The sequence below is a fragment of the Channa argus genome, unplaced genomic scaffold (assembly GCF_033026475.1).
Source record: "Channa argus isolate prfri unplaced genomic scaffold, Channa argus male v1.0 Contig016, whole genome shotgun sequence".
NCBI lineage: Eukaryota > Metazoa > Chordata > Actinopteri > Anabantiformes > Channidae > Channa > Channa argus.
The window spans coordinates 276,959-303,443 of NW_027125235.1; the positions used below are offsets into that span (position 1 = coordinate 276,959).

The window sequence follows — 26,485 nt, forward strand, 5'->3', positions numbered from 1 at the left end:
CAACCTCCTCTGACACTTCTCAAGTGTCGCGGTGCAGTATTGTTAACTGGACGTAACACTGGCCGCTGCTGAGCACCCACCCACGGCCGTGCTCTCTTTGCACAGGCCGACCTCTCCACGGACACAGCTGCTTTGACGTTTGACAAACTCACAGGGCTCTGCCAGAAGGCAAAGCCTGCCAAAAATGGAATTTAACTCATTGGTATTCCTCTCCACAGAAGTGTTTAGTAAAAGGCGAAAGACTTGTGCGTGATGAAGAGAAACCAGAGTAAGGACGCTCCTGCCTTCGTGTGGGGCCGAAGTCCCTCGTCGCACCACTCACCACCTTCGCGGAACCCCCTTCTCGGCTTGCGAGGCGTTCCAATTCCCAGGCAGCTCCCATTTCCCTGAGGCCGCCCCGGCCCTTTGGCCGAGCCAATCAGATTGCGGACAGACTAAGATCCTGCCTTTTCCAGGCGGGCTAGCAAACGCTCAGCTGCTTGCAGATCTTGAGCGAGGAGCGAGAAAAGGAGACGGGCAACGCGGGGAGCGGTAAACGGGCCCTGTGGCGGGATGGAAACGTTGCCCCCTATGCCTGCAGGGGGAAATGCAGAACGCGCACGGGGGCCCTGTTGTTGCTACACCTTGCTGTGGCGCGCTGCACTTTTCGGCCAGTTGTCATGGCTGACAAAGCGTAATTGCAAGAAGACAAAAACCAAAGGAGCCTACCGAGAAGCCGCCACTAAGTCGGCAGGGGTACTTAGCGTGACCCCCGGCGGCCGTCCCATTTGGCTCACGCCCTGAAAAGCTGAGCAAGTTTTTTTTTTTTGTCCACAGGTGGAGAGAAGGCTGCACCGTTCCCAGCGGCACTGCAAGGCCAGGTCGATGCGTGGAGTGAACGGAGCAAGCCCCTTTTTCAGCTCCCGGTTCTAAAAATCCGTTTAATAAGTTGTCCCCGTGTAGAGGACATATCAGATATTAAACTGATAAGAACAGATACTACACTTGATCTTAGCCAAAAGGCCGAGAAGCGATGACCCCCACTCTTTGCTGCCTGAGCCAACCTCCTCTGACACTTCTCAAGTGTCGCGGTGCAGTATTGTTAACTGGACGTAACACTGTCCGCTGCTGAGCACCCACCCACGGCCGTGCTCTCTTTGCACAGGCCGACCTCTCCACTGACACAGCTGCTTTGACGTTTGACAAACTCACAGGGCTCTGCCAGAAGGCAAAGCCTGCCAAAAATGGAATTTAACTCATTGGTATTCCTCTCCACGGAAGTGTTTAGTAAAAGGCGAAAGACTTGTGCGTGATGAAGAGAAACCAGAGTAAGGACGCTCCTGCCTTCGTGTGGGGCCGAACTCTCTCGTCGCACCACTCACCACCTTCGCGGAACCCCCTTCTCGGCTTGCGAGGCGTTCCAATTCCCAGGCAGCTCCCATTTCCCTGAGGCCGCCCCGGCCCTTTGGCCAAGCCAATCAGATTGCGGACAGACTAAGATCCTGCCTTTTCCAGGCGGGCTAGCAAACGCTCAGCTGCTTGCAGATCTTGAGCGAGGAGCGAGAAAAGGAGACGGGCAACGCGGGGAGCGGTAAACGGGCCCTGTGGCGGGATGGAAACGTTGCCCCCTATGCCTGCAGGGGGAAATGCAGAACGCGCACGGGGGCCCTGTTGTTGCTACACCTTGCTGTGGCACGCTGCACTTTTCGGCCAGTTGTCATGGCTGACAAAGCGTAATTGCAAGAAGACAAAAACCAAAGGAGCCTACCGAGAAGCCGCCACTAAGTCGGCAGGGGTACTTAGCGTGACCCCCGGCGGCCGTCCCATTTGGCTCACGCCCTGAAAAGCTGAGCAAGTTTTTTTTTTTTGTCCACAGGTGGAGAGAAGGCTGCACCGTTCCCAGCGGCACTGCAAGGCCAGGTCGATGCGTGGAGTGAACGGAGCAAGCCCCTTTTTCAGCTCCCGGTTCTAAAAATCCGTTTAATAAGTTGTCCCCGTGTAGAGGACATATCAGATATTAAACTGATAAGAACAGATACTACACTTGATCTTAGCCAAAAGGCCGAGAAGCGATGACCCCCACTCTTTGCTGCCTGAGCCAACCTCCTCTGACACTTCTCAAGTGTCGCGGTGCAGTATTGTTAACTGGACGTAACACTGGCCGCTGCTGAGCACCCACCCACGGCCGTGCTCTCTTTGCACAGGCCGACCTCTCCACGGACACAGCTGCTTTGACGTTTGACAAACTCACAGGGCTCTGCCAGAAGGCAAAGCCTGCCAAAAATGGAATTTAACTCATTGGTATTCCTCTCCACGGAAGTGTTTAGTAAAAGGCGAAAGACTTGTGCGTGATGAAGAGAAACCAGAGTAAGGACGCTCCTGCCTTCGTGTGGGGCCGAAGTCCCTCGTCGCACCACTCACCACCTTCGCGGAACCCCCTTCTCGGCTTGCGAGGCGTTCCAATTCCCAGGCAGCTCCCATTTCCCTGAGGCCGCCCCGGCCCTTTGGCCGAGCCAATCAGATTGCGGACAGACTAAGATCCTGCCTTTTCCAGGCGGGCTAGCAAACGCTCAGCTGCTTGCAGATCTTGAGCGAGGAGCGAGAAAAGGAGACGGGCAACGCGGGGAGCGGTAAACGGGCCCTGTGGCGGGATGGAAACGTTGCCCCCTATGCCTGCAGGGGGAAATGCAGAACGCGCACGGGGGCCCTGTTGTTGCTACACCTTGCTGTGGCGCGCTGCACTTTTCGGCCAGTTGTCATGGCTGACAAAGCGTAATTGCAAGAAGACAAAAACCAAAGGAGCCTACCGAGAAGCCGCCACTAAGTCGGCAGGGGTACTTAGCGTGACCCCCGGCGGCCGTCCCATTTGGCTCACGCCCTGAAAAGCTGAGCAAGTTTTTTTTTTTTGTCCACAGGTGGAGAGAAGGCTGCACCGTTCCCAGCGGCACTGCAAGGCCAGGTCGATGCGTGGAGTGAACGGAGCAAGCCCCTTTTTCAGCTCCCGGTTCTAAAAATCCGTTTAATAAGTTGTCCCCGTGTAGAGAACATATCAGATATTAAACTGATAAGAACAGATACTACACTTGATCTTAGCCAAAAGGCCGAGAAGCGATGACCCCCACTCTTTGCTGCCTGAGCCAACCTCCTCTGACACTTCTCAAGTGTCGCGGTGCAGTATTGTTAACTGGACGTAACACTGTCCGCTGCTGAGCACCCACCCACGGCCGTGCTCTCTTTGCACAGGCCGACCTCTCCACTGACACAGCTGCTTTGACGTTTGACAAACTCACAGGGCTCTGCCAGAAGGCAAAGCCTGCCAAAAATGGAATTTAACTCATTGGTATTCCTCTCCACGGAAGTGTTTAGTAAAAGGCGAAAGACTTGTGCGTGATGAAGAGAAACCAGAGTAAGGACGCTCCTGCCTTCGTGTGGGGCCGAACTCTCTCGTCGCACCACTCACCACCTTCGCGGAACCCCCTTCTCGGCTTGCGAGGCGTTCCAATTCCCAGGCAGCTCCCATTTCCCTGAGGCCGCCCCGGCCCTTTGGCCAAGCCAATCAGATTGCGGACAGACTAAGATCCTGCCTTTTCCAGGCGGGCTAGCAAACGCTCAGCTGCTTGCAGATCTTGAGCGAGGAGCGAGAAAAGGAGACGGGCAACGCGGGGAGCGGTAAACGGGCCCTGTGGCGGGATGGAAACGTTGCCCCCTATGCCTGCAGGGGGAAATGCAGAACGCGCACGGGGGCCCTGTTGTTGCTACACCTTGCTGTGGCGCGCTGCACTTTTCGGCCAGTTGTCATGGCTGACAAAGCGTAATTGCAAGAAGACAAAAACCAAAGGAGCCTACCGAGAAGCTGCCACTAAGTCGGCAGGGGTACTTAGCGTGACCCCCGGCGGCCGTCCCATTTGGCTCACGCCCTGAAAAGCTGAGCAAGTTTTTTTTTTTTGTCCACAGGTGGAGAGAAGGCTGCACCGTTCCCAGCGGCACTGCAAGGCCAGGTCGATGCGTGGAGTGAACGGAGCAAGCCCCTTTTTCAGCTCCCGGTTCTAAAAATCCGTTTAATAAGTTGTCCCCGTGTAGAGGACATATCAGATATTAAACTGATAAGAACAGATACTACACTTGATCTTAGCCAAAAGGCCGAGAAGCGATGACCCCCACTCTTTGCTGCCTGAGCCAACCTCCTCTGACACTTCTCAAGTGTCGCGGTGCAGTATTGTTAACTGGACGTAACACTGGCCGCTGCTGAGCACCCACCCACGGCCGTGCTCTCTTTGCACAGGCCGACCTCTCCACGGACACAGCTGCTTTGACGTTTGACAAACTCACAGGGCTCTGCCAGAAGGCAAAGCCTGCCAAAAATGGAATTTAACTCATTGGTATTCCTCTCCACGGAAGTCTTTAGTAAAAGGCGAAAGACTTGTGCGTGATGAAGAGAAACCAGAGTAAGGACGCTCCTGCCTTCGTGTGGGGCCGAAGTCCCTCGTCGCACCACTCACCACCTTCGCGGAACCCCCTTCTCGGCTTGCGAGGCGTTCCAATTCCCAGGCAGCTCCCATTTCCCTGAGGCCGCCCCGGCCCTTTGGCCGAGCCAATCAGATTGCGGACAGACTAAGATCCTGCCTTTTCCAGGCGGGCTAGCAAACGCTCAGCTGCTTGCAGATCTTGAGCGAGGAGCGAGAAAAGGAGACGGGCAACGCGGGGAGCGGTAAACGGGCCCTGTGGCGGGATGGAAACGTTGCCCCCTATGCCTGCAGGGGGAAATGCAGAACGCGCACGGGGGCCCTGTTGTTGCTACACCTTGCTGTGGCGCGCTGCACTTTTCGGCCAGTTGTCATGGCTGACAAAGCGTAATTGCAAGAAGACAAAAACCAAAGGAGCCTACCGAGAAGCCGCCACTAAGTCGGCAGGGGTACTTAGCGTGACACCCGGCGGCCGTCCCATTTGGCTCACGCCCTGAAAAGCTGAGCAAGTTTTTTTTTTTTGTCCACAGGTGGAGAGAAGGCTGCACCGTTCCCAGCGGCACTGCAAGGCCAGGTCGATGCGTGGAGTGAACGGAGCAAGCCCCTTTTTCAGCTCCCGGTTCTAAAAATCCGTTTAATAAGTTGTCCCCGTGTAGAGGACATATCAGATATTAAACTGATAAGAACAGATACTACACTTGATCTTAGCCAAAAGGCCGAGAAGCGATGACCCCCACTCTTTGCTGCCTGAGCCAACCTCCTCTGACACTTCTCAAGTGTCGCGGTGCAGTATTGTTAACTGGACGTAACACTGGCCGCTGCTGAGCACCCACCCACGGCCGTGCTCTCTTTGCACAGGCCGACCTCTCCACGGACACAGCTGCTTTGACGTTTGACAAACTCACAGGGCTCTGCCAGAAGGCAAAGCCTGCCAAAAATGGAATTTAACTCATTGGTATTCCTCTCCACGGAAGTCTTTAGTAAAAGGCGAAAGACCTGTGCGTGATGAAGAGAAACCAGAGTAAGGACACTCCTGCCTTCGTGTGGGGCCGAAGTCCCTCGTCGCACCACTCACCACCTTCGCGGAACCCCCTTCTCGGCTTGCGAGGCGTTCCAATTCCCAGGCAGCTCCCATTTCCCTGAGGCCGCCCCGGCCCTTTGGCCAAGCCAATCAGATTGCGGACAGACTAAGATCCTGCCTTTTCCAGGCGGGCTAGTAAACGCTCAGCTGCTTGCAGATCTTGAGCGAGGAGCGAGAAAAGGAGACGGGCAACGCGGGGAGCGGTAAACGGGCCTTGTGGCGGGATGGAAACGTTGCCCCCTATGCCTGCAGGGGGAAATGCAGAACGCGCACGGGGGCCCTGTTGTTGCTACACCTTGCTGTGGCGCGCTGCACTTTTCGGCCAGTTGTCATGGCTGACAAAGCGTAATTGCAAGAAGACAAAAACCAAAGGAGCCTACCGAGAAGCCGCCACTAAGTCGGCAGGGGTACTTAGCGTGACCCCCGGCGGCCGTCCCATTTGGCTCACGCCCTGAAAAGCTGAGCAAGTTTTTTTTTTTTGTCCACAGGTGGAGAGAAGGCTGCACCGTTCCCAGCGGCACTGCAAGGCCAGGTCGATGCGTGGAGTGAACGGAGCAAGCCCCTTTTTCAGCTCCCGGTTCTAAAAATCCGTTTAATAAGTTGTCCCCGTGTAGAGGACATATCAGATATTAAACTGATAAGAACAGATACTACACTTGATCTTAGCCAAAAGGCCGAGAAGCGTTGACCCCAACTCTTTGCTGCCTGAGCCAACCTCCTCTGACACTTCTCAAGTGTCGCGGTGCAGTATTGTTAACTGGACGTAACACTGGCCGCTGCTGAGCACCCACCCACGGCCGTGCTCTCTTTGCACAGGCCGACCTCTCCACGGACACAGCTGCTCTGACGTTTGACAAACTCACAGGGCTCTGCCAGAAGGCAAAGCCTGCCAAAAATGGAATTTAACTCATTGGTATTCCTCTCCACGGAAGTCTTTAGTAAAAGGCGAAAGACTTGTGCGTGATGAAGAGAAACCAGAGTAAGGACGCTCCTGCCTTCGTGTGGGGCCGAAGTCCCTCGTCGCACCACTCACCACCTTCGCGGAACCCCCTTCTCGGCTTGCGAGGCGTTCCAATTCCCAGGCAGCTCCCATTTCCCTGAGGCCGCCCCGGCCCTTTGGCCGAGCCAATCAGATTGCGGACAGACTAAGATCCTGCCTTTTCCAGGCGGGCTAGCAAACGCTCAGCTGCTTGCAGATCTTGAGCGAGGAGCGAGAAAAGGAGACGGGCAACGCGGGGAGCGGTAAACGGGCCCTGTGGCGGGATGGAAACGTTGCCCCCTATGCCTGCAGGGGGAAATGCAGAACGCGCACGGGGGCCCTGTTGTTGCTACACCTTGCTGTGGCGCGCTGCACTTTTCGGCCAGTTGTCATGGCTGACAAAGCGTAATTGCAAGAAGACAAAAACCAAAGGAGCCTACCGAGAAGCCGCCACTAAGTCGGCAGGGGTACTTAGCGTGACCCCCGGCGGCCGTCCCATTTGGCTCACGCCCTGAAAAGCTGAGCAAGTTTTTTTTTTTTGTCCACAGGTGGAGAGAAGGCTGCACCGTTCCCAGCGGCACTGCAAGGCCAGGTCGATGCGTGGAGTGAACGGAGCAAGCCCCTTTTTCAGCTCCCGGTTCTAAAAATCCGTTTAATAAGTTGTCCCCGTGTAGAGGACATATCAGATATTAAACTGATAAGAACAGATACTACACTTGATCTTAGCCAAAAGGCCGAGAAGCGATGACCCCCACTCTTTGCTGCCTGAGCCAACCTCCTCTGACACTTCTCAAGTGTCGCGGTGCAGTATTGTTAACTGGACGTAACACTGGCCGCTGCTGAGCACCCACCCACGGCCGTGCTCTCTTTGCACAGGCCGACCTCTCCACGGACACAGCTGCTTTGACGTTTGACAAACTCACAGGGCTCTGCCAGAAGGCAAAGCCTGCCAAAAATGGAATTTAACTCATTGGTATTCCTCTCCACGGAAGTCTTTAGTAAAAGGCGAAAGACTTGTGCGTGATGAAGAGAAACCAGAGTAAGGACGCTCCTGCCTTCGTGTGGGGCCGAAGTCCCTCGTCGCACCACTCACCACCTTCGCGGAACCCCCTTCTCGGCTTGCGAGGCGTTCCAATTCCCAGGCAGCTCCCATTTCCCTGAGGCCGCCCCGGCCCTTTGGCCGAGCCAATCAGATTGCGGACAGACTAAGATCCTGCCTTTTCCAGGCGGGCTAGCAAACGCTCAGCTGCTTGCAGATCTTGAGCAAGGAGCGAGAAAAGGAGACGGGCAACGCGGGGAGCGGTAAACGGGCCCTGTGGCGGGATGGAAACGTTGCCCCCTATGCCTGCAGGGGGAAATGCAGAACGCGCACGGGGGCCCTGTTGTTGCTACACCTTGCTGTGGCGCGCTGCACTTTTCGGCCAGTTGTCATGGCTGACAAAGCGTAATTGCAAGAAGACAAAAACCAAAGGAGCCTACCGAGAAGCCGCCACTAAGTCGGCAGGGGTACTTAGCGTGACCCCCGGCGGCCGTCCCATTTGGCTCACGCCCTGAAAAGCTGAGCAAGTTTTTTTTTTTGTCCACAGGTGGAGAGAAGGCTGCACCGTTCCCAGCGGCACTGCAAGGCCAGGTCGATGCGTAGAGTGAACGGAGCAAGCCCCTTTTTCACCTCCCGGTTCTAAAAATCCGTTGAATAAGTTGTCCCCGTGTAGAGGACATATCAGATATTAAACTGATAAGAACAGATACTACACTTGATCTTAGCCAAAAGGCCGAGAAGCGTTGACCCCAACTCTTTGCTGCCTGAGCCAACCTCCTCTGACACTTCTCAAGTGTCGCGGTGCAGTATTGTTAACTGGACGTAACACTGGCCGCTGCTGAGCACCCACCCACGGCCGTGCTCTCTTTGCACAGGCCGACCTCTCCACGGACACAGCTGCTTTGACGTTTGACAAACTCACAGGGCTCTGCCAGAAGGCAAAGCCTGCCAAAAATGGAATTTAACTCATTGGTATTCCTCTCCACGGAAGTCTTTAGTAAAAGGCGAAAGACTTGTGCGTGATGAAGAGAAACCAGAGTAAGGACGCTCCTGCCTTCGTGTGGGGCCGAAGTCCCTCGTCGCACCACTCACCACCTTCGCGGAACCCCCTTCTCGGCTTGCGAGGCGTTCCAATTCCCAGGCAGCTCCCATTTCCCTGAGGCCGCCCCGGCCCTTTGGCCGAGCCAATCAGATTGCGGACAGACTAAGATCCTGCCTTTTCCAGGCGGGCTAGCAAACGCTCAGCTGCTTGCAGATCTTGAGCGAGGAGCGAGAAAAGGAGACGGGCAACGCGGGGAGCGGTAAACGGGCCCTGTGGCGGGATGGAAACGTTGCCCCCTATGCCTGCAGGGGGAAATGCAGAACGCGCACGGGGGCCCTGTTGTTGCTACACCTTGCTGTGGCGCGCTGCACTTTTCGGCCAGTTGTCATGGCTGACAAAGCGTAATTGCAAGAAGACAAAAACTAAAGGAGCCTACCGAGAAGCCGCCACTAAGTCGGCAGGGGTACTTAGCGTGACCCCCGGCGGCCGTCCCATTTGGCTCACGCCCTGAAAAGCTGAGCAAGTTTTTTTTTTTTTGTCCACAGGTGGAGAGAAGGCTGCACCGTTCCCAGCGGCACTGCAAGGCCAGGTCGATGCGTGGAGTGAACGGAGCAAGCCCCTTTTTCAGCTCCCGGTTCTAAAAATCCGCTTAATAAGTTGTCCCCGTGTAGAGGACATATCAGATATTAAACTGATAAGAACAGATACTACACTTGATCTTAGCCAAAAGGCCGAGAAGCGATGACCCCCACTCTTTGCTGCCTGAGCCAACCTCCTCTGACACTTCTCAAGTGTCGCGGTGCAGTATTGTTAACTGGACGTAACACTGGCCGCTGCTGAGCACCCACCCACGGCCGTGCTCTCTTTGCACAGGCCGACCTCTCCACGGACACAGCTGCTTTGACGTTTGACAAACTCACAGGGCTCTGCCAGAAGGCAAAGCCTGCCAAAAATGGAATTTAACTCATTGGTATTCCTCTCCACGGAAGTCTTTAGTAAAAGGCGAAAGACCTGTGCGTGATGAAGAGAAACCAGAGTAAGGACACTCCTGCCTTCGTGTGGGGCCGAAGTCCCTCGTCGCACCACTCACCACCTTCGCGGAACCCCCTTCTCGGCTTGCGAGGCGTTCCAATTCCCAGGCAGCTCCCATTTCCCTGAGGCCGCCCCGGCCCTTTGGCCAAGCCAATCAGATTGCGGACAGACTAAGATCCTGCCTTTTCCAGGCGGGCTAGTAAACGCTCAGCTGCTTGCAGATCTTGAGCGAGGAGCGAGAAAAGGAGACGGGCAACGCGGGGAGCGGTAAACGGGCCTTGTGGCGGGATGGAAACGTTGCCCCCTATGCCTGCAGGGGGAAATGCAGAACGCGCACGGGGGCCCTGTTGTTGCTACACCTTGCTGTGGCGCGCTGCACTTTTCGGCCAGTTGTCATGGCTGACAAAGCGTAATTGCAAGAAGACAAAAACCAAAGGAGCCTACCGAGAAGCCGCCACTAAGTCGGCAGGGGTACTTAGCGTGACCCCCGGCGGCCGTCCCATTTGGCTCACGCCCTGAAAAGCTGAGCAAGTTTTTTTTTTTTGTCCACAGGTGGAGAGAAGGCTGCACCGTTCCCAGCGGCACTGCAAGGCCAGGTCGATGCGTGGAGTGAACGGAGCAAGCCCCTTTTTCAGCTCCCGGTTCTAAGAATCCGTTTAATAAGTTGTCCCCGTGTAGAGAACATATCAGATATTAAACTGATAAGAACAGATACTACACTTGATCTTAGCCAAAAGGCCGAGAAGCGTTGACCCCAACTCTTTGCTGCCTGAGCCAACCTCCTCTGACACTTCTCAAGTGTCGCGGTGCAGTATTGTTAACTGGACGTAACACTGGCCGCTGCTGAGCACCCACCCACGGCCGTGCTCTCTTTGCACAGGCCGACCTCTCCACGGACACAGCTGCTCTGACGTTTGACAAACTCACAGGGCTCTGCCAGAAGGCAAAGCCTGCCAAAAATGGAATTTAACTCATTGGTATTCCTCTCCACGGAAGTCTTTAGTAAAAGGCGAAAGACTTGTGCGTGATGAAGAGAAACCAGAGTAAGGACGCTCCTGCCTTCGTGTGGGGCCGAAGTCCCTCGTCGCACCACTCACCACCTTCGCGGAACCCCCTTCTCGGCTTGCGAGGCGTTCCAATTCCCAGGCAGCTCCCATTTCCCTGAGGCCGCCCCGGCCCTTTGGCCGAGCCAATCAGATTGCGGACAGACTAAGATCCTGCCTTTTCCAGGCGGGCTAGCAAACGCTCAGCTGCTTGCAGATCTTGAGCGAGGAGCGAGAAAAGGAGACGGGCAACGCGGGGAGCGGTAAACGGGCCCTGTGGCGGGATGGAAACGTTGCCCCCTATGCCTGCAGGGGGAAATGCAGAACGCGCACGGGGGCCCTGTTGTTGCTACACCTTGCTGTGGTGCGCTGCACTTTTCGGCCAGTTGTCATGGCTGACAAAGCGTAATTGCAAGAAGACAAAAACCAAAGGAGCCTACCGAGAAGCCGCCACTAAGTCGGCAGGGGTACTTAGCGTGACCCCCGGCGGCCGTCCCATTTGGCTCACGCCCTGAAAAGCTGAGCAAGTTTTTTTTTTTTGTCCACAGGTGGAGAGAAGGCTGCACCGTTCCCAGCGGCACTGCAAGGCCAGGTCGATGCGTGGAGTGAACGGAGCAAGCCCCTTTTTCAGCTCCCGGTTCTAAAAATCCGTTTAATAAGTTGTCCCCGTGTAGAGGACATATCAGATATTAAACTGATAAGAACAGATACTACACTTGATCTTAGCCAAAAGGCCGAGAAGCGATGACCCCCACTCTTTGCTGCCTGAGCCAACCTCCTCTGACACTTCTCAAGTGTCGCGGTGCAGTATTGTTAACTGGACGTAACACTGGCCGCTGCTGAGCACCCACCCACGGCCGTGCTCTCTTTGCACAGGCCGACCTCTCCACGGACACAGCTGCTTTGACGTTTGACAAACTCACAGGGCTCTGCCAGAAGGCAAAGCCTGCCAAAAATGGAATTTAACTCATTGGTATTCCTCTCCACGGAAGTCTTTAGTAAAAGGCGAAAGACTTGTGCGTGATGAAGAGAAACCAGAGTAAGGACGCTCCTGCCTTCGTGTGGGGCCGAAGTCCCTCGTCGCACCACTCACCACCTTCGCGGAACCCCCTTCTCGGCTTGCGAGGCGTTCCAATTCCCAGGCAGCTCCCATTTCCCTGAGGCCGCCCCGGCCCTTTGGCCGAGCCAATCAGATTGCGGACAGACTAAGATCCTGCCTTTTCCAGGCGGGCTAGCAAACGCTCAGCTGCTTGCAGATCTTGAGCGAGGAGCGAGAAAAGGAGACGGGCAACGCGGGGAGCGGTAAACGGGCCCTGTGGCGGGATGGAAACGTTGCCCCCTATGCCTGCAGGGGGAAATGCAGAACGCGCACGGGGGCCCTGTTGTTGCTACACCTTGCTGTGGCGCGCTGCACTTTTCGGCCAGTTGTCATGGCTGACAAAGCGTAATTGCAAGAAGACAAAAACCAAAGGAGCCTACCGAGAAGCCGCCACTAAGTCGGCAGGGGTACTTAGCGTGACCCCCGGCGGCCGTCCCATTTGGCTCACGCCCTGAAAAGCTGAGCAAGTTTTTTTTTTTGTCCACAGGTGGAGAGAAGGCTGCACCGTTCCCAGCGGCACTGCAAGGCCAGGTCGATGCGTAGAGTGAACGGAGCAAGCCCCTTTTTCACCTCCCGGTTCTAAAAATCCGTTGAATAAGTTGTCCCCGTGTAGAGGACATATCAGATATTAAACTGATAAGAACAGATACTACACTTGATCTTAGCCAAAAGGCCGAGAAGCGTTGACCCCAACTCTTTGCTGCCTGAGCCAACCTCCTCTGACACTTCTCAAGTGTCGCGGTGCAGTATTGTTAACTGGACGTAACACTGGCCGCTGCTGAGCACCCACCCACGGCCGTGCTCTCTTTGCACAGGCCGACCTCTCCACGGACACAGCTGCTTTGACGTTTGACAAACTCACAGGGCTCTGCCAGAAGGCAAAGCCTGCCAAAAATGGAATTTAACTCATTGGTATTCCTCTCCACGGAAGTCTTTAGTAAAAGGCGAAAGACTTGTGCGTGATGAAGAGAAACCAGAGTAAGGACGCTCCTGCCTTCGTGTGGGGCCGAAGTCCCTCGTCGCACCACTCACCACCTTCGCGGAACCCCCTTCTCGGCTTGCGAGGCGTTCCAATTCCCAGGCAGCTCCCATTTCCCTGAGGCCGCCCCGGCCCTTTGGCCGAGCCAATCAGATTGCGGACAGACTAAGATCCTGCCTTTTCCAGGCGGGCTAGCAAACGCTCAGCTGCTTGCAGATCTTGAGCGAGGAGCGAGAAAAGGAGACGGGCAACGCGGGGAGCGGTAAACGGGCCCTGTGGCGGGATGGAAACGTTGCCCCCTATGCCTGCAGGGGGAAATGCAGAACGCGCACGGGGGCCCTGTTGTTGCTACACCTTGCTGTGGCGCGCTGCACTTTTCGGCCAGTTGTCATGGCTGACAAAGCGTAATTGCAAGAAGACAAAAACTAAAGGAGCCTACCGAGAAGCCGCCACTAAGTCGGCAGGGGTACTTAGCGTGACCCCCGGCGGCCGTCCCATTTGGCTCACGCCCTGAAAAGCTGAGCAAGTTTTTTTTTTTTTGTCCACAGGTGGAGAGAAGGCTGCACCGTTCCCAGCGGCACTGCAAGGCCAGGTCGATGCGTGGAGTGAACGGAGCAAGCCCCTTTTTCAGCTCCCGGTTCTAAAAATCCGCTTAATAAGTTGTCCCCGTGTAGAGGACATATCAGATATTAAACTGATAAGAACAGATACTACACTTGATCTTAGCCAAAAGGCCGAGAAGCGATGACCCCCACTCTTTGCTGCCTGAGCCAACCTCCTCTGACACTTCTCAAGTGTCGCGGTGCAGTATTGTTAACTGGACGTAACACTGGCCGCTGCTGAGCACCCACCCACGGCCGTGCTCTCTTTGCACAGGCCGACCTCTCCACGGACACAGCTGCTTTGACGTTTGACAAACTCACAGGGCTCTGCCAGAAGGCAAAGCCTGCCAAAAATGGAATTTAACTCATTGGTATTCCTCTCCACGGAAGTCTTTAGTAAAAGGCGAAAGACTTGTGCGTGATGAAGAGAAACCAGAGTAAGGACGCTCCTGCCTTCGTGTGGGGCCGAAGTCCCTCGTCGCACCACTCACCACCTTCGCGGAACCCCCTTCTCGGCTTGCGAGGCGTTCCAATTCCCAGGCAGCTCCCATTTCCCTGAGGCCGCCCCGGCCCTTTGGCCAAGCCAATCAGATTGCGGACAGACTAAGATCCTGCCTTTTCCAGGCGGGCTAGCAAACGCTCAGCTGCTTGCAGATCTTGAGCGAGGAGCGAGAAAAGGAGACGGGCAACGCGGGGAGCGGTAAACGGGCCCTGTGGCGGGATGGAAACGTTGCCCCCTATGCCTGCAGGGGGAAATGCAGAACGCGCACGGGGGCCCTGTTGTTGCTACACCTTGCTGTGGCGCGCTGCACTTTTCGGCCAGTTGTCATGGCTGACAAAGCGTAATTGCAAGAAGACAAAAACCAAAGGAGCCTACCGAGAAGCCGCCACTAAGTCGGCAGGGGTACTTAGCGTGACCCCCGGCGGCCGTCCCATTTGGCTCACGCCCTGAAAAGCTGAGCAAGTTTTTTTTTTTGTCCACAGGTGGAGAGAAGGCTGCACCGTTCCCAGCGGCACTGCAAGGCCAGGTCGATGCGTGGAGTGAACGGAGCAAGCCCCTTTTTCACCTCCCGGTTCTAAAAATCCGTTTAATAAGTTGTCCCCGTGTAGAGGACATATCAGATATTAAACTGATAAGAACAGATACTACACTTGATCTTAGCCAAAAGGCCGAGAAGCGTTGACCCCAACTCTTTGCTGCCTGAGCCAACCTCCTCTGACACTTCTCAAGTGTCGCGGTGCAGTATTGTTAACTGGACGTAACACTGGCCGCTGCTGAGCACCCACCCACGGCCGTGCTGTCTTTGCACAGGCCGACCTCTCCACGGACACAGCTGCTTTGACGTTTGACAAACTCACAGGGCTCTGCCAGAAGGCAAAGCCTGCCAAAAATGGAATTTAACTCATTGGTATTCCTCTCCACGGAAGTCTTTAGTAAAAGGCGAAAGACTTGTGCGTGATGAAGAGAAACCAGAGTAAGGACGCTCCTGCCTTCGTGTGGGGCCGAAGTCCCTCGTCGCACCACTCACCACCTTCGCGGAACCCCCTTCTCGGCTTGCGAGGCGTTCCAATTCCCAGGCAGCTCCCATTTCCCTGAGGCCGCCCCGGCCCTTTGGCCGAGCCAATCAGATTGCGGACAGACTAAGATCCTGCCTTTTCCAGGCGGGCTAGCAAACGCTCAGCTGCTTGCAGATCTTGAGCGAGGAGCGAGAAAAGGAGACGGGCAACGCGGGGAGCGGTAAACGGGCCCTGTGGCGGGATGGAAACGTTGCCCCCTATGCCTGCAGGGGGAAATGCAGAACGCGCACGGGGGCCCTGTTGTTGCTACACCTTGCTGTGGCGCGCTGCACTTTTCGGCCAGTTGTCATGGTTGACAAAGCGTAATTGCAAGAAGACGAAAACCAAAGGAGCCTACCGAGAAGCCGCCACTAAGTCGGCAGGGGTACTTAGCGTGACCCCCGGCGGCCGTCCCATTTGGCTCACGCCCTGAAAAGCTGAGCAAGTTTTTTTTTTGTCCACAGGTGGAGAGAAGGCTGCACCGTTCCCAGCGGCACTGCAAGGCCAGGTCGATGCGTGGAGTGAACGGAGCAAGCCCCTTTTTCACCTCCCGGTTCTAAAAATCCTTTTAATAAGTTGTCCCCGTGTAGAGGACATATCAGATATTAAACTGATAAGAACAGATACTACACTTGATCTTAGCCAAAAGGCCGAGAAGCGTTGACCCCAACTCTTTGCTGCCTGAGCCAACCTCCTCTGACACTTCTCAAGTGTCGCGGTGCAGTATTGTTAACTGGACGTAACACTGGCCGCTGCTGAGCACCCACCCACGGCCGTGCTCTCTTTGCACAGGCCGACCTCTCCACGGACACAGCTGCTTTGACGTTTGACAAACTCACAGGGCTCTGCCAGAAGGCAAAGCCTGCCAAAAATGGAATTTAACTCATTGGTATTCCTCTCCACGGAAGTCTTTAGTAAAAGGCGAAAGACTTGTGCGTGATGAAGAGAAACCAGAGTAAGGACGCTCCTGCCTTCGTGTGGGGCCGAAGTCCCTCGTCGCACCACTCACCACCTTCGCGGAACCCCCTTCTCGGCTTGCGAGGCGTTCCAATTCCCAGGCAGCTCCCATTTCCCTGAGGCCACCCCGGCCCTTTGGCCGAGCCAATCAGATTGCGGACAGACTAAGATCCTGCCTTTTCCAGGCGGGCTAGCAAACGCTCAGCTGCTTGCAGATCTTGAGCGAGGAGCGAGAAAAGGAGACGGGCAACGCGGGGAGCGGTAAACGGGCCCTGTGGCGGGATGGAAACGTTGCCCCCTATGCCTGCAGGGGGAAATGCAGAACGCGCACGGGGGCCCTGTTGTTGCTACACCTTGCTGTGGCGCGCTGCACTTTTCGGCCAGTTGTCATGGCTGACAAAGCGTAATTGCAAGAAGACAAAAACCATAGGAGCCTACCGAGAAGCCGCCATTAAGTCGGCAGGGGTACTTAGCGTGACCCCCGGCGGCCGTCCCATTTGGCTCACGCCCTGAAAAGCTGAGCAAGTTTTTTTTTTTGTCCACAGGTGGAGAGAAGGCTGCACCGTTCCCAGCGGCACTGCAAGGCCAGGTCGATGCGTGGAGTGAACGGAGCAAGCCCCTTTTTCACCTCCCGGTTCTAAAAATCCGTTTAATAAGTTGTCCCCGTGTAGAGGACATATCAGATATTAAACTGATAAGAACAGATACTACACTTGATCTTAGCCAAAAGGCCGAGAAGCGTTGACCCTAACTCTTTGCTGCCTGAGCCAACCTCCTCTGACACTTCTCAAGTGTCGCGGTGCAGTATTGTTAACTGGACGTAACACTGGCCGCTGCTGAGCACCCACCCACGGCCGTGCTCTCTTTGCACAGGCCGACCTCTCCACGGACACAGCTGCTTTGACGTTTGACAAACTCACAGGGCTCTGCCAGAAGGCAAAGCCTGCCAAAAATGGAATTTAACTCATTGGTATTCCTCTCCACGGAAGTCTTTAGTAAAAGGCGAAAGACTTGTGCGTGATGAAGAGAAACCAGAGTAAGGACGCTCCTGCCTTCGTGTGGGGCCGAAGTCCCTCGTCGCACCACTCACCACCTTCGCGGAACCCCCTTCTCGGCTTGCGAGGCGTTCCAATTCCCAGGCAGCTCCCATTTCCCTGAGGCCGCCCCGGCCCTTTGGCCGAGCCAATCAGATTGCGGACAGACTAAGATCCTGCCTTTTCCAGGCGGGCTAGCAAACGCTCAGCTGCTTGCAGATCTTGAGCGAGGAGCGAGAAAAGGAGACGGGCAACGCGGGGAGCGGTAAACGGGCCCTGTGGCGGGATGGAAACGTTGCCCCCTATGCCTGCAGGGGGAAATGCAGAACGCGCACGGGGGCCCTGTTGTTGCTACACCTTGCTGTGGCGCGCTGCACTTTTCGGCCAGTTGTCATGGCTGACAAAGCGTAATTGCAAGAAGACAAAAACCAAAGGAGCCTACCGAGAAGCCGCCACTAAGTCGGCAGGGGTACTTAGCGTGACCCCCGGCGGCCGTCCCATTTGGCTCACCCCCTGAAAAGCTGAGCAAGTTTTTTTTTTTTGTCCACAGGTGGAGAGAAGGCTGCACCGTTCCCAGCGGCACTGCAAGGCCAGGTCGATGCGTGGAGTGAACGGAGCAAGCCCCTTTTTTTCAGCTCCCGGTTCTAAAAATCCGTTTAATAAGTTGTCCCCGTGTAGAGGACATATCAGATATTAAACTGATAAGAACAGATACTACACTTGATCTTAGCCAAAAGGCCGAGAAGCGTTGACCCCAACTCTTTGCTGCCTGAGCCAACCTCCTCTGACACTTCTCAAGTGTCGCGGTGCAGTATTGTTAACTGGACGTAACACTGGCCGCTGCTGAGCACCCACCCACGGCCGTGCTCTCTTTGCACAGGCCGACCTCTCCACGGACACAGCTGCTTTGACGTTTGACAAACTCACAGGGCTCTGCCAGAAGGCAAAGCCTGCCAAAAATGGAATTTAACTCATTGGTATTCCTCTCCACGGAAGTCTTTAGTAAAAGGCAAAAGACTTGTGCGTGATGAAGAGAAACCAGAGTAAGGACGCTCCTGCCTTCGTGTGGGGCCGAAGTCCCTCGTCGCACCACTCACCACCTTCGCGGAACCCCCTTCTCGGCTTGCGAGGCGTTCCAATTCCCAGGCAGCTCCCATTTCCCTGAGGCCGCCCCGGCCCTTTGGCCGAGCCAATCAGATTGCGGACAGACTAAGATCCTGCCTTTTCCAGGCGGGCTAGCAAACGCTCAGCTGCTTGCAGATCTTGAGCGAGGAGCGAGAAAAGGAGACGGGCAACGCGGGGAGCGGTAAACGGGCCCTGTGGCGGGATGGAAACGTTGCCCCCTATGCCTGCAGGGGGAAATGCAGAACGCGCACGGGGGCCCTGCTGTTGCTACACCTTGCTGTGGCGCGCTGCACTTTTCGGCCAGTTGTCATGGCTGACAAAGCGTAATTGCAAGAAGACAAAAACCAAAGGAGCCTACCGAGAAGCCGCCACTAAGTCGGCAGGGGTACTTAGCGTGACCCCCGGCGGCCGTCCCATTTGGCTCACGCCCTGAAAAGCTGAGCAAGTTTTTTTTTTTGTCCACAGGTGGAGAGAAGGCTGCACCGTTCCCAGCGGCACTGCAAGGCCAGGTCGATACGTGGAGTGAACGGAGCAAGCCCCTTTTTCACCTCCCGGTTCTAAAAATCCGTTTAATAAGTTGTCCCCGTGTAGAGGACATATCAGATATTAAACTGATAAGAACAGATACTACACTTGATCTTAGCCAAAAGGCCGAGAAGCGTTGACCCCAACTCTTTGCTGCCTGAGCCAACCTCCTCTGACACTTCTCAAGTGTCGCGGTGCAGTATTGTTAACTGGACGTAACACTGGCCGCTGCTGAGCACCCACCCACGGCCGTGCTCTCTTTGCACAGGCCGACCTCTCCACGGACACAGCTGCTTTGACGTTTGACAAACTCACAGGGCTCTGCCAGAAGGCAAAGCCTGCCAAAAATGGAATTTAACTCATTGGTATTCCTCTCCACGGAAGTCTTTAGTAAAAGGCGAAAGACTTGTGCGTGATGAAGAGAAACCAGAGTAAGGACGCTCCTGCCTTCGTGTGGGGCCGAAGTCCCTCGTCGCACCACTCACCACCTTCGCGGAACCCCCTTCTCGGCTTGCGAGGCGTTCCAATTCCCAGGCAGCTCCCATTTCCCTGAGGCCGCCCCGGCCCTTTGGCCGAGCCAATCAGATTGCGGACAGACTAAGATCCTGCCTTTTCCAGGCGGGCTAGCAAACGCTCAGCTGCTTGCAGATCTTGAGCGAGGAGCGAGAAAAGGAGACGGGCAACGCGGGGAGCGGTAAACGGGCCCTGTGGCGGGATGGAAACGTTGCCCCCTATGCCTGCAGGGGGAAATGCAGAACGCGCACGGGGGCCCTGTTGTTGCTACACCTTGCTGTGGCGCGCTGCACTTTTCGGACAGTTGTCATGGCTGACAAAGCGTAATTGCAAGAAGACAAAAACCAAAGGAGCCTACCGAGAAGCCGCCACTAAGTCGGCAGGGGTACTTAGCGTGACCCCCGGCGGCCGTCCCATTTGGCTCACGCCCTGAAAAGCTGAGCAAGTTTTTTTTTTTGTCCACAGGTGGAGAGAAGGCTGCACCGTTCCCAGCGGCACTGCAAGGCCAGGTCGATGCGTGGAGTGAACGGAGCAAGCCCCTTTTTCACCTCCCGGTTCTAAAAATCCGTTTAATAAGTTGTCCCCGTGTAGAGGACATATCAGATATTAAACTGATAAGAACAGATACTACACTTGATCTTAGCCAAAAGGCCGAGAAGCGTTGACCCCAACTCTTTGCTGCCTGAGCCAACCTCCTCTGACACTTCTCAAGTGTCGCGGTGCAGTATTGTTAACTGGACGTAACACTGGCCGCTGCTGAGCACCCACCCACGGCCGTGCTCTCTTTGCACAGGCCGACCTCTCCACGGAAACAGCTGCTTTGACGTTTGACAAACTCACAGGGCTCTGCCAGAAGGCAAAGCCTGCCAAAAATGGAATTTAACTCATTGGTATTCCTCTCCACGGAAGTCTTTAGTAAAAGGCGAAAGACTTGTGCGTGATGAAGAGAAACCAGAGTAAGGACGCTCCTGCCTTCGTGTGGGGCCGAAGTCCCTCGTCGCACCACTCACCACCTTCGCGGAACCCCCTTCTCGGCTTGCGAGGCGTTCCAATTCCCAGGCAGCTCCCATTTCCCTGAGGCCGCCCCGGCCCTTTGGCCGAGCCAATCAGATTGCGGACAGACTAAGATCCTGCCTTTTCCAGGCGGGCTAGCAAACGCTCAGCTGCTTGCAGATCTTGAGCGAGGAGCGAGAAAAGGAGACGGGCAACGCGGGGAGCGGTAAACGGGCCCTGTGGCGGGATGGAAACGTTGCCCCCTATGCCTGCAGGGGGAAATGCAGAACGCGCACGGGGGCCCTGTTGTTGCTACACCTTGCTGTGGCGCGCTGCACTTTTCGGCCAGTTGTCATGGCTGACAAAGCGTAATTGCAAGAAGACAAAAACTAAAGGAGCCTACCGAGAAGCCGCCACTAAGTCGGCAGGGGTACTTAGCGTGACCCCCGGCGGCCGTCCCATTTGGCTCACGCCCTGAAAAGCTGAGCAAGTTTTTTTTTTTTTTGTCCACAGGTGGAGAGAAGGCTGCACCGTTCCCAGCGGCACTGCAAGGCCAGGTCGATGCGTGGAGTGAACGGAGCAAGCCCCTTTTTCAGCTCCCGGTTCTAAAAATCCGTTTAATAAGTTGTCCCCGTGTAGAGGACATATCAGATATTAAACTGATAAGAACAGATACTACACTTGATCTCAGCCAAAAGGCCGAGAAGCGATGACCCCCACTCTTTGCTGCCTGAGCCAACCTCCTCTGACACTTCTCAAGTGTCGCGGTGCAGTATTGTTAACTGGACGTAACACTGGCCGCTGCTGAGCACCCACCCACGGCCGTGCTCTCTTTGCACAGGCCGACCTCTCCACGGACACAGCTGCTTTGACGTTTGACAAACTCACAGGGCTCTACCAGAAGGCAAAGCCTGCCAAAAATGGAATTTAACTCATTGGTATTCCTCTCCACGGAAGTCTTTAGTAAAAGGCGAAAGACTTGTGCGTGATGAAGAGAAACCAGAGTAAGGACGCTCCTGCCTTCGTGTGGGGCCGAAGTCCCTCGTCGCACCACTCACCACCTTCGCGGAACCCCCTTCTCGGCTTGCGAGGCGTTCCAATTCCCAGGCAGCTCCCATTTCCCTGAGGCCGCCCCGGCCCTTTGGCCGAGCCAATCAGATTGCGGACAGACTAAGATCCTGCGTTTTCCAGGCGGGCTAGCAAACGCTCAGCTGCTTGCAGATCTTGAGCGAGGAGCGAGAAAAGGAGACGGGCAACGCGGGGAGCGGTAAACGGGCCCTGTGGCGGGATGGAAACGTTGCCCCCTATGCCTGCAGGGGGAAATGCAGAACGCGCACGGGGGCCCTGTTGTTGCTACACCTTGTTGTGGCGCGCTGCACTTTTCGGCCAGTTGTCATGGCTGACAAAGCGTAATTGCAAGAAGACAAAAACCAAAGGAGCCTACCGAGAAGCCGCCACTAAGTCGGCAGGGGTACTTAGCGTGACCCCTGGCGGCCGTCCCATTTGGCTCACGCCCTGAAAAGCTGAGCAAGTTTTTTTTTTTGTCCACAGGTGGAGAGAAGGCTGCACCGTTCCCAGCGGCACTGCAAGGCCAGGTCGATGCGTAGAGTGAACGGAGCAAGCCCCTTTTTCACCTCCCGGTTCTAAAAATCCGTTTAATAAGTTGTCCCCGTGTAGAGGACATATCAGATATTAAACTGATAAGAACAGATACTACACTTGATCTTAGCCAAAAGGCCGAGAAGCGTTGACCCCAACTCTTTGCTGCCTGAGCCAACCTCCTCTGACACTTCTCAAGTGTCGCGGTGCAGTATTGTTAACTGGACGTAACACTGGCCGCTGCTGAGCACCCACCCACGGCCGTGCTCTCTTTGCACAGGCCGACCTCTCCACGGACACAGCTGCTTTGACGTTTGACAAACTCACAGGGCTCTGCCAGAAGGCAAAGCCTGCCAAAAATGGAATTTAACTCATTGGTATTCCTCTCCACGGAAGTCTTTAGTAAAAGGCGAAAGACTTGTGCGTGATGAAGAGAAACCAGAGTAAGGACGCTCCTGCCTTCGTGTGGGGCCGAAGTCGCTCGTCGCACCACTCACCACCTTCGCGGAACCCCCTTCTCGGCTTGCGAGGCGTTCCAATTCCCAGGCAGCTCCCATTTCCCTGAGGCCGCCCCGGCCCTTTGGCCGAGCCAATCAGATTGCGGACAGACTAAGATCCTGCCTTTTCCAGGCGGGCTAGCAAACGCTCAGCTGCTTGCAGATCTTGAGCGAGGAGCGAGAAAAGGAGACGGGCAACGCGGGGAGCGGTAAACGGGCCCTGTGGCGGGATGGAAACGTTGCCCCCTATGCCTGCAGGGGGAAATGCAGAACGCGCACGGGGGCCCTGTTGTTGCTACACCTTGCTGTGGCGCGCTGCACTTTTCGGCCAGTTGTCATGGCTGACAAAGCGTAATTGCAAGAAGACAAAAACCAAAGGAGCCTACCGAGAAGCCGCCACTAAGTCGGCAGGGGTACTTAGCGTGACCCCCGGCGGCCGTCCCATTTGGCTCACGCCCTGAAAAGCTGAGCAAGTTTTTTTTTTTTTTGTCCACAGGTGGAGAGAAGGCTGCACCGTTCCCAGCGGCACTGCAAGGCCAGGTCGATGCGTGGAGTGAACGGAGCAAGCCCCTTTTTCAGCTCCCGGTTCTAAAAATCCGTTTAATAAGTTGTCCCCGTGTAGAGGACATATCAGATATTAAACTGATAAGAACAGATACTACACTTGATCTCAGCCAAAAGGCCGAGAAGCGATGACCCCCACTCTTTGCTGCCTGAGCCAACCTCCTCTGACACTTCTCAAGTGTCGCGGTGCAGTATTGTTAACTGGACGTAACACTGGCCGCTGCTGAGCACCCACCCACGGCCGTGCTCTCTTTGCACAGGCCGACCTCTCCACGGACACAGCTGCTTTGACGTTTGACAAACTCACAGGGCTCTGCCAGAAGGCAAAGCCTGCCAAAAATGGAATTTAACTCATTGGTATTCCTCTCCACGGAAGTCTTTAGTAAAAGGCGAAAGACTTGTGCGTGATGAAGAGAAACCAGAGTGACCCCCGGCGGCCGTCCCATTTGGCTCACGCCCTGTAAAGCTGAGCAAGTTTTTTTTTTTGTCCACAGGTGGAGAGAAGGCTGCACCGTTCCCAGCGGCACTGCAAGGCCAGGTCGATGCGTGGAGTGAACGGAGCAAGCCCCTTTTTCAGCTCCCGGTTCTAAAAATCCGTTTAATAAGTTGTCCCCGTGTAGAGGACATATCAGATATTAAACTGATAAGAACAGATACTACACTTGATCTTAGCCAAAAGGCCGAGAAGCGATGACCCCCACTCTTTGCTGCCTGAGCCAACCTCCTCTGACACTTCTCAAGTGTCGCGGTGCAGTATTGTTAACTGGACGTAACACTGGCCGCTGCTGAGCACCCACCCACGGCCGTGCTCTCTTTGCACAGGCCGACCTCTCCACGGACACAGCTGCTTTGACGTTTGACAAACTCACAGGGCTCTGCCAGAAGGCAAAGCCTGCCAAAAATGGAATTTAACTCATTGGTATTCCTCTCCACGGAAGTGTTTAGTAAAAGGCGAAAGACTTGTGCGTGATGAAGAGAAACCAGAGTAAGGACGCTCCTGCCTTCGTGTGGGGCCGAAGTCCCTCGTCGCACCACTCACCACTTTCGCGGAACCCCCTTCTCGGCTTGCGAGGCGTTCCAATTCCCAGGCAGCTCCCATTTCCCTGAGGCCGCCCCGGCCCTTTGGCCAAGCCAATCAGATTGCGGACAGACTAAGATCCTGCCTTTTCCAGGCGGGCTAGCAAACGCTCAGCTGCTTGCAGATCTTGAGCGAGGAGCGAGAAAAGGAGACGGGCAACGCGGGGAGCGGTAAACGGGCCCTGTGGCGGGATGGAAACGTTGCCCCCTATGCCTGCAGGGGGAAATGCAGAACGCGCACGGGGGCCCTGTTGTTGCTACACCTTGCTGCACTTTTCGGCCAGTTGTCATGGCTGACAAAGCGTAATTGCAAGAAGACAAAAACCAAAGGAGCCTACCGAGAAGCCGCCACTCAGTCGGCAGGGGTACTTAGCGTGACCCCCGGCGGCCGTCCCATTTGGCTCACGCCCTGAAAAGCTGAGCAAGTTTTTTTTTTTTGTCCACAGGTGGAGAGAAGGCTGCACCGTTCCTAGCGGCACTGCAAGGCCAGGTCGATGCGTGGAGTGAACGGAGCAAGCCCCTTTTTCACCTCCCTGTTCTAAAAATCAGTTTAATAAGTTGTCCCCGTGTAGAGGACATATCAGATATTAAACTGATAAGAACAGATACTACACTTGATCTTAGCCAAAAGGCCGAGAAGCGATGACCCCCACTCTTTGCTGCCTGAGCCAACCTCCTCTGACACTTCTCAAGTGTCGCGGTGCAGTATTGTTAACTGGACGTAACACTGGCCGCTGCTGAGCACCCACCCACGGCCGTGCTCTCTTTGCACAGGCCGACCTCTCCACGGACACAGCTGCTTTGACGTTTGACAAACTCACAGGGCTCTGCCAGAAGGCAAAGCCTGCCAAAAATGGAATTTAACTCATTGGTATTCCTCTCCACGGAAGTGTTTAGTAAAAGGCGAAAGACTTGTGCGTGATGAAGAGAAACCAGAGTAAGGACGCTCCTGCCTTCGTGTGGGGCCGAAGTCCCTCGTCGCACCACTCACCACTTTCGCGGAACCCCCTTCTCGGCTTGCGAGGCGTTCCAATTCCCAGGCAGCTCCCATTTCCCTGAGGCCGCCCCGGCCCTTTGGCCAAGCCAATCAGATTGCGGACAGACTAAGATCCTGCCTTTTCCAGGCGGGCTAGCAAACGCTCAGCTGCTTGCAGATCTTGAGCGAGGAGCGAGAAAAGGAGACGGGCAACGCGGGGAGCGGTAAAAGGGCCCTGTGGCGGGATGGAAACGTTGCCCCCTATGCCTGCAGGGGGAAATGCAGAACGCGCACGGGGGCCCTGTTGTTGCTACACCTTGCTGCACTTTTCGGCCAGTTGTCATGGCTGACAAAGCGTAATTGCAAGAAGACAAAAACCAAAGGAGCCTACCGAGAAGCCGCCACTCAGTCGGCAGGGGTACTTAGCGTGACCCCCGGCGGCCGTCCCATTTGGCTCACGCCCTGAAAAGCTGAGCAAGTTTTTTTTTTTTGTCCACAGGTGGAGAGAAGGCTGCACCGTTCCTAGCGGCACTGCAAGGCCAGGTCGATGCGTGGAGTGAACGGAGCAAGCCCCTTTTTCACCTCCCTGTTCTAAAAATCAGTTTAATAAGTTGTCCCCGTGTAGAGGACATATCAGATATTAAACTGATAAGAACAGATACTACACTTGATCTTAGCCAAAAGGCCGAGAAGCGATGACCCCCACTCTTTGCTGCCTGAGCCAACCTCCTCTGACACTTCTCAAGTGTCGCGGTGCAGTATTGTTAACTGGACGTAACACTGGCCGCTGCTGAGCACCCACCCACGGCCGTGCTCTCTTTGCACAGGCCGACCTCTCCACGGACACAGCTGCTTTGACGTTTGACAAACTCACAGGGCTCTGCCAGAAGGCAAAGCCTGCCAAAAATGGAATTTAACTCATTGGTATTCCTCTCCACGGAAGTGTTTAGTAAAAGGCGAAAGACTTGTGCGTGATGAAGAGAAACCAGAGTAAGGACGCTCCTGCCTTCGTGTGGGGCCGAAGTCCCTCGTCGCACCACTCACCACTTTCGCGGAACCCCCTTCTCGGCTTGCGAGGCGTTCCAATTCCCAGGCAGCTCCCATTTCCCTGAGGCCGCCCCGGCCCTTTGGCCAAGCCAATCAGATTGCGGACAGACTAAGATCCTGCCTTTTCCAGGCGGGCTAGCAAACGCTCAGCTGCTTGCAGATCTTGAGCGAGGAGCGAGAAAAGGAGACGGGCAACGCGGGGAGCGGTAAAAGGGCCCTGTGGCGGGATGGAAACGTTGCCCCCTATGCCTGCAGGGGGAAATGCAGAACGCGCACGGGGGCCCTGTTGTTGCTACACCTTGCTGCACTTTTCGGCCAGTTGTCATGGCTGACAAAGCGTAATTGCAAGAAGACAAAAACCAAAGGAGCCTACCGAGAAGCCGCCACTCAGTCGGCAGGGGTACTTAGCGTGACCCCCGGCGGCCGTCCCATTTGGCTCACGCCCTGAAAAGCTGAGCAAGTTTTTTTTTTTTGTCCACAGGTGGAGAGAAGGCTGCACCGTTCCTAGCGGCACTGCAAGGCCAGGTCGATGCGTGGAGTGAACGGAGCAAGCCCCTTTTTCACCTCCCTGTTCTAAAAATCAGTTTAATAAGTTGTCCCCGTGTAGAGGACATATCAGATATTAAACTGATAAGAACAGATACTACACTTGATCTTAGCCAAAAGGCCGAGAAGCGATGACC

General features: G+C 55.3%; 52 non-coding genes across 52 annotated transcripts; all 52 read right to left on the reverse strand.

Annotated features, from left to right (window-relative positions):
• Window positions 1-156: 156 nt before the first annotated feature.
• On the reverse strand, window positions 157-272 carry LOC137113989 (U5 spliceosomal RNA). The gene has a single exon (XR_010913105.1). It is a non-coding gene; the product is annotated as a U5 spliceosomal RNA (small nuclear RNA).
• A 551-nt stretch (window positions 273-823) lies between these two features.
• LOC137114085 (U2 spliceosomal RNA) lies at window positions 824-1,014 on the reverse strand. Its single transcript, XR_010913199.1, has one exon. It is a non-coding gene; the product is annotated as a U2 spliceosomal RNA (small nuclear RNA).
• Window positions 1,015-1,195: 181 nt separating this feature from the next.
• Window positions 1,196-1,311, reverse strand: LOC137113926 (U5 spliceosomal RNA). Its single transcript, XR_010913043.1, has one exon. It is a non-coding gene; the product is annotated as a U5 spliceosomal RNA (small nuclear RNA).
• A 551-nt stretch (window positions 1,312-1,862) lies between these two features.
• LOC137114086 (U2 spliceosomal RNA) lies at window positions 1,863-2,053 on the reverse strand. The gene has a single exon (XR_010913200.1). It is a non-coding gene; the product is annotated as a U2 spliceosomal RNA (small nuclear RNA).
• A 181-nt stretch (window positions 2,054-2,234) lies between these two features.
• Window positions 2,235-2,350, reverse strand: LOC137113927 (U5 spliceosomal RNA). Its single transcript, XR_010913044.1, has one exon. It is a non-coding gene; the product is annotated as a U5 spliceosomal RNA (small nuclear RNA).
• A 551-nt stretch (window positions 2,351-2,901) lies between these two features.
• LOC137114300 (U2 spliceosomal RNA) lies at window positions 2,902-3,092 on the reverse strand. The gene has a single exon (XR_010913407.1). It is a non-coding gene; the product is annotated as a U2 spliceosomal RNA (small nuclear RNA).
• Window positions 3,093-3,273: 181 nt separating this feature from the next.
• LOC137113928 (U5 spliceosomal RNA) lies at window positions 3,274-3,389 on the reverse strand. Its single transcript, XR_010913045.1, has one exon. It is a non-coding gene; the product is annotated as a U5 spliceosomal RNA (small nuclear RNA).
• A 551-nt stretch (window positions 3,390-3,940) lies between these two features.
• On the reverse strand, window positions 3,941-4,131 carry LOC137114088 (U2 spliceosomal RNA). The gene has a single exon (XR_010913201.1). It is a non-coding gene; the product is annotated as a U2 spliceosomal RNA (small nuclear RNA).
• Window positions 4,132-4,312: 181 nt separating this feature from the next.
• Window positions 4,313-4,428, reverse strand: LOC137113530 (U5 spliceosomal RNA). Its single transcript, XR_010912657.1, has one exon. It is a non-coding gene; the product is annotated as a U5 spliceosomal RNA (small nuclear RNA).
• Window positions 4,429-4,979: 551 nt separating this feature from the next.
• On the reverse strand, window positions 4,980-5,170 carry LOC137114089 (U2 spliceosomal RNA). Its single transcript, XR_010913202.1, has one exon. It is a non-coding gene; the product is annotated as a U2 spliceosomal RNA (small nuclear RNA).
• A 181-nt stretch (window positions 5,171-5,351) lies between these two features.
• LOC137113826 (U5 spliceosomal RNA) lies at window positions 5,352-5,467 on the reverse strand. Its single transcript, XR_010912947.1, has one exon. It is a non-coding gene; the product is annotated as a U5 spliceosomal RNA (small nuclear RNA).
• A 551-nt stretch (window positions 5,468-6,018) lies between these two features.
• LOC137114329 (U2 spliceosomal RNA) lies at window positions 6,019-6,209 on the reverse strand. Its single transcript, XR_010913435.1, has one exon. It is a non-coding gene; the product is annotated as a U2 spliceosomal RNA (small nuclear RNA).
• Window positions 6,210-6,390: 181 nt separating this feature from the next.
• Window positions 6,391-6,506, reverse strand: LOC137113531 (U5 spliceosomal RNA). The gene has a single exon (XR_010912658.1). It is a non-coding gene; the product is annotated as a U5 spliceosomal RNA (small nuclear RNA).
• A 551-nt stretch (window positions 6,507-7,057) lies between these two features.
• On the reverse strand, window positions 7,058-7,248 carry LOC137114090 (U2 spliceosomal RNA). Its single transcript, XR_010913203.1, has one exon. It is a non-coding gene; the product is annotated as a U2 spliceosomal RNA (small nuclear RNA).
• A 181-nt stretch (window positions 7,249-7,429) lies between these two features.
• On the reverse strand, window positions 7,430-7,545 carry LOC137113533 (U5 spliceosomal RNA). The gene has a single exon (XR_010912660.1). It is a non-coding gene; the product is annotated as a U5 spliceosomal RNA (small nuclear RNA).
• Window positions 7,546-8,095: 550 nt separating this feature from the next.
• LOC137113304 (U2 spliceosomal RNA) lies at window positions 8,096-8,286 on the reverse strand. Its single transcript, XR_010912440.1, has one exon. It is a non-coding gene; the product is annotated as a U2 spliceosomal RNA (small nuclear RNA).
• Window positions 8,287-8,467: 181 nt separating this feature from the next.
• Window positions 8,468-8,583, reverse strand: LOC137113534 (U5 spliceosomal RNA). Its single transcript, XR_010912661.1, has one exon. It is a non-coding gene; the product is annotated as a U5 spliceosomal RNA (small nuclear RNA).
• A 552-nt stretch (window positions 8,584-9,135) lies between these two features.
• LOC137114269 (U2 spliceosomal RNA) lies at window positions 9,136-9,326 on the reverse strand. Its single transcript, XR_010913377.1, has one exon. It is a non-coding gene; the product is annotated as a U2 spliceosomal RNA (small nuclear RNA).
• A 181-nt stretch (window positions 9,327-9,507) lies between these two features.
• On the reverse strand, window positions 9,508-9,623 carry LOC137113827 (U5 spliceosomal RNA). The gene has a single exon (XR_010912948.1). It is a non-coding gene; the product is annotated as a U5 spliceosomal RNA (small nuclear RNA).
• A 551-nt stretch (window positions 9,624-10,174) lies between these two features.
• Window positions 10,175-10,365, reverse strand: LOC137113290 (U2 spliceosomal RNA). The gene has a single exon (XR_010912426.1). It is a non-coding gene; the product is annotated as a U2 spliceosomal RNA (small nuclear RNA).
• Window positions 10,366-10,546: 181 nt separating this feature from the next.
• On the reverse strand, window positions 10,547-10,662 carry LOC137113535 (U5 spliceosomal RNA). The gene has a single exon (XR_010912662.1). It is a non-coding gene; the product is annotated as a U5 spliceosomal RNA (small nuclear RNA).
• A 551-nt stretch (window positions 10,663-11,213) lies between these two features.
• LOC137114091 (U2 spliceosomal RNA) lies at window positions 11,214-11,404 on the reverse strand. The gene has a single exon (XR_010913204.1). It is a non-coding gene; the product is annotated as a U2 spliceosomal RNA (small nuclear RNA).
• Window positions 11,405-11,585: 181 nt separating this feature from the next.
• Window positions 11,586-11,701, reverse strand: LOC137113536 (U5 spliceosomal RNA). The gene has a single exon (XR_010912663.1). It is a non-coding gene; the product is annotated as a U5 spliceosomal RNA (small nuclear RNA).
• Window positions 11,702-12,251: 550 nt separating this feature from the next.
• On the reverse strand, window positions 12,252-12,442 carry LOC137113305 (U2 spliceosomal RNA). Its single transcript, XR_010912441.1, has one exon. It is a non-coding gene; the product is annotated as a U2 spliceosomal RNA (small nuclear RNA).
• Window positions 12,443-12,623: 181 nt separating this feature from the next.
• Window positions 12,624-12,739, reverse strand: LOC137113537 (U5 spliceosomal RNA). The gene has a single exon (XR_010912664.1). It is a non-coding gene; the product is annotated as a U5 spliceosomal RNA (small nuclear RNA).
• Window positions 12,740-13,291: 552 nt separating this feature from the next.
• LOC137114270 (U2 spliceosomal RNA) lies at window positions 13,292-13,482 on the reverse strand. The gene has a single exon (XR_010913378.1). It is a non-coding gene; the product is annotated as a U2 spliceosomal RNA (small nuclear RNA).
• Window positions 13,483-13,663: 181 nt separating this feature from the next.
• On the reverse strand, window positions 13,664-13,779 carry LOC137113538 (U5 spliceosomal RNA). The gene has a single exon (XR_010912665.1). It is a non-coding gene; the product is annotated as a U5 spliceosomal RNA (small nuclear RNA).
• A 550-nt stretch (window positions 13,780-14,329) lies between these two features.
• LOC137114312 (U2 spliceosomal RNA) lies at window positions 14,330-14,520 on the reverse strand. The gene has a single exon (XR_010913418.1). It is a non-coding gene; the product is annotated as a U2 spliceosomal RNA (small nuclear RNA).
• A 181-nt stretch (window positions 14,521-14,701) lies between these two features.
• LOC137113539 (U5 spliceosomal RNA) lies at window positions 14,702-14,817 on the reverse strand. The gene has a single exon (XR_010912666.1). It is a non-coding gene; the product is annotated as a U5 spliceosomal RNA (small nuclear RNA).
• Window positions 14,818-15,366: 549 nt separating this feature from the next.
• Window positions 15,367-15,557, reverse strand: LOC137114341 (U2 spliceosomal RNA). The gene has a single exon (XR_010913446.1). It is a non-coding gene; the product is annotated as a U2 spliceosomal RNA (small nuclear RNA).
• Window positions 15,558-15,738: 181 nt separating this feature from the next.
• LOC137113540 (U5 spliceosomal RNA) lies at window positions 15,739-15,854 on the reverse strand. The gene has a single exon (XR_010912667.1). It is a non-coding gene; the product is annotated as a U5 spliceosomal RNA (small nuclear RNA).
• Window positions 15,855-16,404: 550 nt separating this feature from the next.
• On the reverse strand, window positions 16,405-16,595 carry LOC137114314 (U2 spliceosomal RNA). Its single transcript, XR_010913420.1, has one exon. It is a non-coding gene; the product is annotated as a U2 spliceosomal RNA (small nuclear RNA).
• Window positions 16,596-16,776: 181 nt separating this feature from the next.
• On the reverse strand, window positions 16,777-16,892 carry LOC137113541 (U5 spliceosomal RNA). The gene has a single exon (XR_010912668.1). It is a non-coding gene; the product is annotated as a U5 spliceosomal RNA (small nuclear RNA).
• A 551-nt stretch (window positions 16,893-17,443) lies between these two features.
• Window positions 17,444-17,636, reverse strand: LOC137114426 (U2 spliceosomal RNA). The gene has a single exon (XR_010913527.1). It is a non-coding gene; the product is annotated as a U2 spliceosomal RNA (small nuclear RNA).
• Window positions 17,637-17,817: 181 nt separating this feature from the next.
• Window positions 17,818-17,933, reverse strand: LOC137113765 (U5 spliceosomal RNA). Its single transcript, XR_010912886.1, has one exon. It is a non-coding gene; the product is annotated as a U5 spliceosomal RNA (small nuclear RNA).
• Window positions 17,934-18,483: 550 nt separating this feature from the next.
• Window positions 18,484-18,674, reverse strand: LOC137114394 (U2 spliceosomal RNA). Its single transcript, XR_010913495.1, has one exon. It is a non-coding gene; the product is annotated as a U2 spliceosomal RNA (small nuclear RNA).
• A 181-nt stretch (window positions 18,675-18,855) lies between these two features.
• On the reverse strand, window positions 18,856-18,971 carry LOC137113542 (U5 spliceosomal RNA). The gene has a single exon (XR_010912669.1). It is a non-coding gene; the product is annotated as a U5 spliceosomal RNA (small nuclear RNA).
• Window positions 18,972-19,521: 550 nt separating this feature from the next.
• On the reverse strand, window positions 19,522-19,712 carry LOC137114315 (U2 spliceosomal RNA). Its single transcript, XR_010913421.1, has one exon. It is a non-coding gene; the product is annotated as a U2 spliceosomal RNA (small nuclear RNA).
• A 181-nt stretch (window positions 19,713-19,893) lies between these two features.
• LOC137113544 (U5 spliceosomal RNA) lies at window positions 19,894-20,009 on the reverse strand. Its single transcript, XR_010912671.1, has one exon. It is a non-coding gene; the product is annotated as a U5 spliceosomal RNA (small nuclear RNA).
• A 553-nt stretch (window positions 20,010-20,562) lies between these two features.
• LOC137114304 (U2 spliceosomal RNA) lies at window positions 20,563-20,753 on the reverse strand. The gene has a single exon (XR_010913411.1). It is a non-coding gene; the product is annotated as a U2 spliceosomal RNA (small nuclear RNA).
• A 181-nt stretch (window positions 20,754-20,934) lies between these two features.
• On the reverse strand, window positions 20,935-21,050 carry LOC137113813 (U5 spliceosomal RNA). The gene has a single exon (XR_010912935.1). It is a non-coding gene; the product is annotated as a U5 spliceosomal RNA (small nuclear RNA).
• A 550-nt stretch (window positions 21,051-21,600) lies between these two features.
• LOC137113259 (U2 spliceosomal RNA) lies at window positions 21,601-21,791 on the reverse strand. Its single transcript, XR_010912394.1, has one exon. It is a non-coding gene; the product is annotated as a U2 spliceosomal RNA (small nuclear RNA).
• A 181-nt stretch (window positions 21,792-21,972) lies between these two features.
• LOC137113545 (U5 spliceosomal RNA) lies at window positions 21,973-22,088 on the reverse strand. The gene has a single exon (XR_010912672.1). It is a non-coding gene; the product is annotated as a U5 spliceosomal RNA (small nuclear RNA).
• Window positions 22,089-22,641: 553 nt separating this feature from the next.
• LOC137114305 (U2 spliceosomal RNA) lies at window positions 22,642-22,832 on the reverse strand. The gene has a single exon (XR_010913412.1). It is a non-coding gene; the product is annotated as a U2 spliceosomal RNA (small nuclear RNA).
• Window positions 22,833-23,013: 181 nt separating this feature from the next.
• Window positions 23,014-23,129, reverse strand: LOC137113766 (U5 spliceosomal RNA). Its single transcript, XR_010912887.1, has one exon. It is a non-coding gene; the product is annotated as a U5 spliceosomal RNA (small nuclear RNA).
• Window positions 23,130-23,203: 74 nt separating this feature from the next.
• LOC137114092 (U2 spliceosomal RNA) lies at window positions 23,204-23,394 on the reverse strand. The gene has a single exon (XR_010913205.1). It is a non-coding gene; the product is annotated as a U2 spliceosomal RNA (small nuclear RNA).
• Window positions 23,395-23,575: 181 nt separating this feature from the next.
• On the reverse strand, window positions 23,576-23,691 carry LOC137113929 (U5 spliceosomal RNA). Its single transcript, XR_010913046.1, has one exon. It is a non-coding gene; the product is annotated as a U5 spliceosomal RNA (small nuclear RNA).
• Window positions 23,692-24,232: 541 nt separating this feature from the next.
• LOC137113216 (U2 spliceosomal RNA) lies at window positions 24,233-24,423 on the reverse strand. Its single transcript, XR_010912351.1, has one exon. It is a non-coding gene; the product is annotated as a U2 spliceosomal RNA (small nuclear RNA).
• A 181-nt stretch (window positions 24,424-24,604) lies between these two features.
• Window positions 24,605-24,720, reverse strand: LOC137113930 (U5 spliceosomal RNA). The gene has a single exon (XR_010913047.1). It is a non-coding gene; the product is annotated as a U5 spliceosomal RNA (small nuclear RNA).
• A 541-nt stretch (window positions 24,721-25,261) lies between these two features.
• Window positions 25,262-25,452, reverse strand: LOC137114041 (U2 spliceosomal RNA). The gene has a single exon (XR_010913156.1). It is a non-coding gene; the product is annotated as a U2 spliceosomal RNA (small nuclear RNA).
• Window positions 25,453-25,633: 181 nt separating this feature from the next.
• Window positions 25,634-25,749, reverse strand: LOC137113931 (U5 spliceosomal RNA). Its single transcript, XR_010913048.1, has one exon. It is a non-coding gene; the product is annotated as a U5 spliceosomal RNA (small nuclear RNA).
• A 541-nt stretch (window positions 25,750-26,290) lies between these two features.
• Window positions 26,291-26,481, reverse strand: LOC137114155 (U2 spliceosomal RNA). The gene has a single exon (XR_010913267.1). It is a non-coding gene; the product is annotated as a U2 spliceosomal RNA (small nuclear RNA).
• Between the last annotated feature and the right edge of the window lie 4 nt (window positions 26,482-26,485).